General features: G+C 38.6%; 1 protein-coding gene across 1 annotated transcript in view; it reads right to left on the minus strand.

Annotated features, from left to right (window-relative positions):
• The window catches only part of bach2b (BTB and CNC homology 1, basic leucine zipper transcription factor 2b), an 88,868-nt gene that overhangs the window by 30,485 nt on the left and 50,009 nt on the right, over positions 1-8,374 (minus strand). The gene's annotated exons all lie outside the window — the stretch shown is intronic.

Below are 8,374 nucleotides of genomic sequence, written 5' to 3' on the forward strand. Positions count from 1 at the left end.
TGTGTGTGTGTGTGTGTGTGTGTGTGTGTGTGTGTGTTATACAGAGTATGAAATGTTTTTAGACAACTTTGTCATGAGTTTTATGCTAAAGTAAAACCTTGTTGAGTGTATATTACAGTGTAAACAAAACCCGAGCGACGAGCGTGCCCCCCTCCCCTGAGCACCAAGAGCAGCAGAACCTCCGTCTGATAATCATTACGTTTTCAGTTCACTAACGTCGGGGAAAACGATCAAAACCATACAAGTAGTCCATCGATTTAAAGCCCAGACTCTGCTCTTTCCAACAATATAAGTGTCACAGCTCTACGTGAAAAATTCACAGAACAAGCAGCCAAGGAGTAGTGAAAAAGGCTAAATTCTGAAACCATAAACACGAACGTCTTGCCTTTGTTTTTGTGGCTTTAATCCACTTTGGAGTGATTTTTTTTCACTTGGCTGGACCTGTACGTCTCCTGTGTTAATGTTGGTACATGTAATATGCTAATTCTGTACTGTGGAGATCAATAAGAGTCGTTGTCGGGTGAAAAAATCTTTCGCTAACACTGTGTTGCCTGCGAACTGGAAGACCGGTGCATGGCCAAGGAATGCGGAAGTGCTAGAATCAGAAGTCCGTGGCATATAGGCTATTGTGGTATAGAATTTAACTATGTGTTTGCAAAATACATCCCATGCTTCCAGCTAATGTGGCATGGGCACTACACTTTGTGTCACATCTTCACTTAAACATCTTAAACATCCCATTTAGATATTATATGAAACCAGTGGGCAGATTATTTCTCTTCATCWGATGATTTTAGTTTTAAACTCTGGTGTGAAAGTGGGCAGGCCTTTCACTCAGGCTGATTTTGCAACAGACAGAATAGAATCTAAACTGCAACAGTGAGTCGATAATAGTATTTTGTTGTGAAAATATTTACTAAATGCTAAAGTTATGTTGCCTAAATTTTCAATACATTTTTCTACTTGGATGAAATTACAGATTATCTGATGGAAATAACGACTTTTGTAAAATAACATTTAGAAGCCTATTTGGCGAGAAAATTTTGGGGTGAATAAACATTTAACACGTTTTGTTTTTGATGGCAGGTGGTGGTACTGGTACCAGTCAGGGACAGATTTGAGCCACATTAATAAAGCCACAACTGGGCCAGTTTTCTATGGCAGACAGGTGTGGGCCATATCTGATGTGACTGCTGGCATGGCGAGTGATTTTTTCAACCAGATATGGGCTAGCTCTGGCTTCAGGGTTACTGGTTTTTAGGCACGTCAGAACTGGTCCTGTTGTGGTTTGGTTTATGTAATGCTGGCCCATGCATGGACTGCCCACTGGCAAACCACATTTGGAGCACCAAAGGGACGACATTCTTTGCGCTATCTGGGCAGCGTGTTTGTGCATTGTGTGGGCCAGCCCTGGGCCTGACAAATTTTGCTCTGTAGGTGTAGTATACATTTCTTCAGATCCTTCAGATGGATGTTTCACTGTACTGACCAGCTACTGAAGAAGGTGTTGTAAAATAGTTTCAGTTGCAGGGAAAAATGTTTTAAGAATTGTGAATGTGGGAAAAAAAAAAAAACGAAAAAGCTTAGACATTCCTCGTGCTGAGCCAAGAGGAGCAAAACCTCCTGCAGACAGAGGATTAAATCAGATAATATATGTCTAATCCTCTAGCAGGGCAGCTTACTGTACAAGACAGACTCTGGAGAGGACACGACCCAATCTGTAAACCTTAAACAGAAAAATGTGTTCAGGATAAAATAAATGAACCTTTTTGTGCATATTCACATGGCAAACGCTGTCCATGCAGAACCTACAGACTTTACCAACCCATTCTCACTCCCAACTCATCACATATTGACACTTGGTCAGGTACCGTCTGCGTCCAGTTTTGGACGCRTCGGGTACCCCCTCGCATCAGTTATTAACGAGATAAGATGGAGGCAGAGGAGAACATTGATATATTTTTGAAAAGAGTAGAAAATGCATGGCAACTAACATCCCAGACCCTAAATTTAACTTATATTAGCCATGTACTGTACATCCTAATCCTGACCTCAGTACCTATAAYTAACCATTAATCCTGATCCCTCATATTAACTACAGACCCCCAACCCAAAGACCCCTATGTGGTGCAACCCAGAAAAGCCACTAGCGTCAACGACTGATGCGAGGGGGGTACCCGACGCGTCCAAAACTGGACGCAAATGGTACCTGACCAAACGTCAATATGTTGACGAGTCATGCAAACGTGTAGACGTAACGTAAGAGGTGGAATGCTTTGGGTGGCTGAAGTAGGGGTTAATGCTTTGCCTCAAGTAGAATTCAAGAGTCTTGTTCACAAGTGATGGTAGGATGGAGTTTGCAGAAAGGACTACATAGTTCTGGTTTGGTGTGGTGAAGAAGGAGCTGAGCCGTGGGATGGGACGCGCCAACAAGGCATCACAGTCAGATGCCCAAATCACCTTAGCTGACTCCTTTCAATGAGAAAGAGCAGCTTCATTCAAACTTCATGACCATAGGTGAGGGTTGGAACACAGACTAGCAAATCAAGAGCTTCTCTTTCAGCTTATAGCTCTTTCTTCACCATAACATGCTGACCCTTATTAATGCAGCCAAGACCCCAAACCTTTCAGTCCATTTCTCGCTCCATCCTGCCATCAATCATTTAAAGGGATCCATGATTAGCTGTTACATTCGACTTTATTTAATAAACATTTATTTTAACTGTAAAATAAAGACTGTAAAAATACTGTAGGCTGTTTAGTTTTCATAATTTTTAAACTAAAAGTTTAAAAATATATTACACGGATGGGGCCATTTTATTTACAGACAAAGCATTCTGGGTAAATGATGAAGTGGATAGGTCCTCGGTGCGAGGCTGCTAGCGAGCTATATCCACCCTGAAGGTTAATCTTGGACAATATCTGATGATCGACTCTTTTAAATGAAACCAGAGAGCGTTGACAGAGAGGAGAAGGTAGAAATGACTCAGCCTGGAACTGAAAATATGGATGGAGGACAACAGAGCTGCTTCATGGAAGAACAACCTCAGCTTAGCCTGTTAGCTTTAGCGTTAGCCCCGATGCTATCACCATATATATGTATTAGCTCAGCGCTACACATTCTCCTCTCATCACTGAGGTCCTCCATCCACATGACAGAGAGGGGAACACAAAAATGACTCAGCCTGCAACAGAAAATATGGATGGAGGACCTCAGTTTAGCTTGTTTGTTGTGCTAGCTCCGAGCTAATACATATAAGGTAATATAGCATTGGCGCTAGCATGAAGGCTAACAGGCTAAGCTGAGGTCTTGTGAGTTTTGGGTGCAGTGAAACAGCACTCCGAACATGGTCTCACGAGACTTTAGGGTCACGTGTTCACAACAAAGCAGTGAGGCGGAAAAAAAATGAACGAAAGACAGCTAACAAGCAAATAAAAACTTATTATTTTCACCWGGAGTGGGAAGAGGACTCATATGTAATTCGAGTGCTGCCTTGGCTTGTCCAAAAAGGACAACGTGGAACTGCATCTCTTTCAAAACAATGCACAAACACTACGAGATGGATTCCCCCTCCTAAGCTAAGGTAAGGCTGCTGATGCAGCCCCGTACCTGCCTCAACACAAAAACCACTGGGGAAAACATCTTTCAGAGATGACGAATTTATGAAAGAAGCGTTTGATGCTGCAGACGTGCAGCTGTCCACCAGGATGGATGGATGTGTCCAAATTCATGTCCATGTTTCAGTCTGGACTGCTCCGGTGTTGAAAATGAGGTTCTGACTCTGCAAAATGACACTGGGATCAAATCCAGAGCAACAAGTTGCATGGATGGAGAGTTCTGGAGTCAGCTTTCTCTCACATGAAAATCATCAAGTCCGAGAACAGATCCACAAAGACTGGTGATCATCTGGAGACCTGCTGACACCTCATACTGTCTGCCTATGAGACCCTGGCCTCCTCTCACTGTCAGAAGTCCCACTAAGATAGACATACTGTACATGTACATTTATTTTATATAGCTTCTTGCATAAAAAGTTGTCTCCTCTAGAGATTTCACATTGTGTCTGTATGTTGTTTTTATTACATTTTAGACCAGACTAGTGTCTTATACACTGACTGGCACCTTTGTGTTATTTGTTTATTTATTTATTTTGCAGTTGTTTTCTCTACCTAACGTGGCTGTGTGTATGTGTCTTGTTTATAGGTGGTGAACAGGTGGAACTCTTTGAATGGTCTGGAGCCGGCAGTCTGGACCAGCACCTACAGATGACACCATCCTGCTGCAGACTGAGGTTTGAAATAGTTGTTGGAGATTTGTGAATCTGCACCATCGTAAGTCACTTTTTGTAATAGTATAAACGAGAGTTTTATATTGTGTGCTTTGACTTTAGTTTTATGTTTTGTTTTTCCTCACCTGTATGGAGAGAAAGAGAGGAGAGTTCTTTGAATAAATGGAGATGAGTTCCCGTGCTCCAAAGTTATTTAAGTCTGTGGTTCTCTTAGTGTGCAGGTTTCCAGCCCTCATAGCTCGCACGTTACAGGAAGTACTAACTGAAGGAGGTAAAAAAAGGATTCTTTTTGTTCGAGCATCACTTTTCTGTTTCTCTGTCAGGAGTTAAGTAAGGATCTTATCTTTTCTTTTTTTGTAGGTAAATATATGGTTAAGTAGATAGTTTTGTTTGACAATACTTTAAATTAGATAAAACTAGCAACACATTACGTTCTGTTTTATTTAAAGAACTGAGGAGTAGGGAGAGGAAAATTTGTGTTTTTTGATACTGAGACTGGACGAGTAGATCTCGGCAAACTGCTGACTTCAAAAGAAGCTCTTGGTTCAAAAAAGGTTGGGCACCCCTGGTCTAAAATCTGACCTCCTCCTCTACATGAGTGGCCATAAACAAACAGRAGCAGGGACAGCACAGGAGGAATCCAACCTGCATCAGGAAATATTTGGACTTCGTCCTGGGAATTCTGACCCAGTTCTTGCATTTCCTGCCAATACTATTTAAAATGAAAGCCTCATGAAGGCATGCCTTTCATGCCAGAGCTGTAGATTAAGCTCATCTTCTGATGAGAAATAAAGAGTTTCTCATTACAACAGTTGTAGCTGTTTTTGTATTTGGCATTTCATATATTGCAATTTATCATGCTCAGATTTTAGCTCAATATCTGTAAAATTGATCATTTTTTGAAAATTTCCTTAAAATTAAACAGTTATTTTGTTAATGTTACAGACAAAAACAAACACATCCACACAAATATAGAGAGGAAACAATGTTATCTTTWGCAGCAGACGGCATTAATGACAGGTAATAGCCTAATTCAACATGTGTAGCCTTTAACGTCAGACAGCACTATGATTTGGATCCTTGTTGAACAAAACCACAAGTTCTTCCTCATTATAACAGCCCTCATTGAGAGTGTGACTGTGTGCTACACTCTCAACGGGCAGCACTTCCCGGCTCGATTGAAGGAAAAAAAAAAAAAAAAACAGGAGGTGTTTTGGGTCCTGTGAATCAGCTCTTTGATGAATCATAGTCCTGTTTTTTTTTTCCAGAGTAAAAAAAGGCTGATGATTGTCCTACCAGAACTCCACCCTAAATTTGACCTGGTCTATTTTCTATCCTTTCATTCCAGTCAGAATAATACCACGAGAAAGTTACAGTAATAAACTAATAGAACCATATTTTTGAAATGTTATTTAATTTACACTTATTTTTGCTCTCAGTCCCACATTGTGGTCACAAAGAGAACTTCTCATCTCCAGTGGAAGGTTAAGAGTCCTCTCACTTGTTTTACTTACAGAATGCTGTTTCTCCTAAATCCATTGTTGCTTTAGACTCACTCAGAATGATGTAAATCTGATGTAGACACACTCTTTCCCCTGGCTTTTGTCACCAGCAGCAGTGAGTGAAAGCTGCATTGTTTTGTTCCGGTGATGTTGACGAACAGCGAAGCCCTCTGACAAAAGTGGCTGCCTCTGTGCAAGCCTACAGTCACAATGAATAAAGATGATGTCACCCACCCAATAACTCTGGGGACGGAGGTGGTCGTTGGGTGGTATTTCATTGGCCACATAGTAATATTTTCATTTGTTGTTTTTAAAAATATGCCCAGAAATGTGGCAACACTTTCACACAAAAACACAGAAAACGATCTACCACATGGTAACTGAGGCAGGTCTGTGTGTGGCACTGTTACACTTACAAAACAAGATGTGGAGCATGATGCCGGGGTCGGCCCGTGCCGTAGGCAGTACAGGCATRCACTAAGGGCACCATCCATCTTGGGGGCGCCACAAATTGGGGACGAAAAAATATTTCAACTTTTTCTCAGAGTAAAGTTGATTCAGTCTGTAGACTAATCACTGGCTAATCAGGTTTATGGATGTAGAATTAGAATTCCTGTAATGTCGTTGTACAAGAAGAACCATAAAATCTACAAACTAGCAGCTCTCGAAGGCTGTGCAAAAAAAAAAGAATTTAATAACCGCAAAAAATAAATATACAAATGTAATAAGAACAAAAGTGATAATATGTTCAARATATTAGAAATATTGCACATTTGTATTGATATTGCACCAAACAAAAACTGAATAAAAAAATTGACGAGTGATTAGGGTTTGGATGAGTTTGCAGTGTTCAGGGCAACAACAGCTTGTAACTTGTTCTGTGGGTTTCTCAGTCTGTTTTGTTACTACATGAGGTGTTACAGAATACGATAATACATAATGAAAGTATKATTATCAGGACTAAATACTGGAGCTCGGTGTGTACAGAGAAAACAAAACGAGGAAAATGGAAGTTTCAGTTCTGATCTGAGATAAAGTTCAAGTTAAGATCTGATTTTCAGTGTTCTGCCCTCATAAAATAGTTTAGTTTAGTTAAGTTTATTAATTTCTTTAAAAACAACATAAATTCAACATACAACAAAAATACAAATCATAAATTAAATGAAAGGTAGCAGAAGAAGAAAAAATCTTATTATATCTGCCCCTTTTTCTCAAATAAATAAATTCAATAAAAATTAMTCTTTACCAAAAAACAAACAAATAAATAATCAAGGTTTAACTCCTTGAACAAAAAAATCATACAATTGCACATTTCTCCAGTAAATTAACCTTTATCATTCTCTTAAATATGCACATTGATCTGGAATTTTTAATGTCATCTTCCAGATTATTCCATAATCATATAGCCTGGACTGAAATACTYYGTTCCTTTTAAACTGGTTCTAAATTTGGGTTTAACAAACATCTCTATCCCCTTGAGATTATAACTCTCTCTTTTAACAAAATGTAATTGAATGTTTGAAGGTAATGTGTTTTTATGAGCCCTATACATGAATGATAAAATACTATAATCAACCAAATCATTGAATTTCAATAATTTCAGCTGATGGAACAATAAATTTGATGGGTGATAGTAATGATTCCTGGTGATAATTCTTACAGCCTTTTTTTTTGTAAATCAAAAATTGGGTTTGTAAGTGTTTTGCACAGTTTTCCCCAAACATCAATACAGTGGATCAAGTGTGGAACAATTATTGCATTATATAATATAAACAGGCCTTTATCATTAAATAAATCCTTTACTTTGTATAATACTGCAATGGATTTGTCTATTTTTGTTCTTAAATGGTTTATATGAGGTCTCATGACAGCTTTTCATCTATAATGTCATCATTGCATCATTTCCAACACCCGTTCTATATTTTTACCAAAACAAAACAAAAAATGTAGTTTCGTCTGCAAATAAAAAACATTTGAACAACCCCGACACATTTACCAGATTATTTWCGTATAAAATAAATAAATTTGTTCCAAGTACAGAACCCTGAGGAACTCCGCATGTGAAACTTCTTAATTCAGATCTTGTATCATTTATTTGTACAAACTGTTTCCTATCCTTTAAATAACTAGACGCCTATTGTAATGCTGGTCCTCTAATACCATATTTGTTCAATTTTTCAAGTAGAATGGTGTGGTCAATGGTGTCAAAAGCTTTCTTCAGGTCAACATAAATACTAGCACAGTATTGTTTTTGATCGACAGCAGTTGGTATTTGCTGTATTAAGTCCATGAGAGCCATTGATGTGGAATTGTTAGCTYTAAACCCATACTGACTGCTACTTAGAATATTTTGTTTATCGTTAAATTGATACAATCTAAGAAAAATAATTTCTCTAAAATCTTTGAAAACTGTGGTAACAAGGATACTAGTCTGCAATTACTGAACATACAGGTGCTGGTCATAAAATTAGAATATCATGAAAAAGTAGATTTATTTCAGTAATTCCATTTAAAAAGTGAAACTTGTATATTATATTCATACATTACATACAAACTCATATATTTCAAATGTTTATTTCGTTT

The sequence above is a fragment of the Austrofundulus limnaeus genome, unplaced genomic scaffold (assembly GCF_001266775.1).
Source record: "Austrofundulus limnaeus strain Quisiro unplaced genomic scaffold, Austrofundulus_limnaeus-1.0 Scaffold351, whole genome shotgun sequence".
Taxonomy (NCBI): domain Eukaryota; kingdom Metazoa; phylum Chordata; class Actinopteri; order Cyprinodontiformes; family Rivulidae; genus Austrofundulus; species Austrofundulus limnaeus.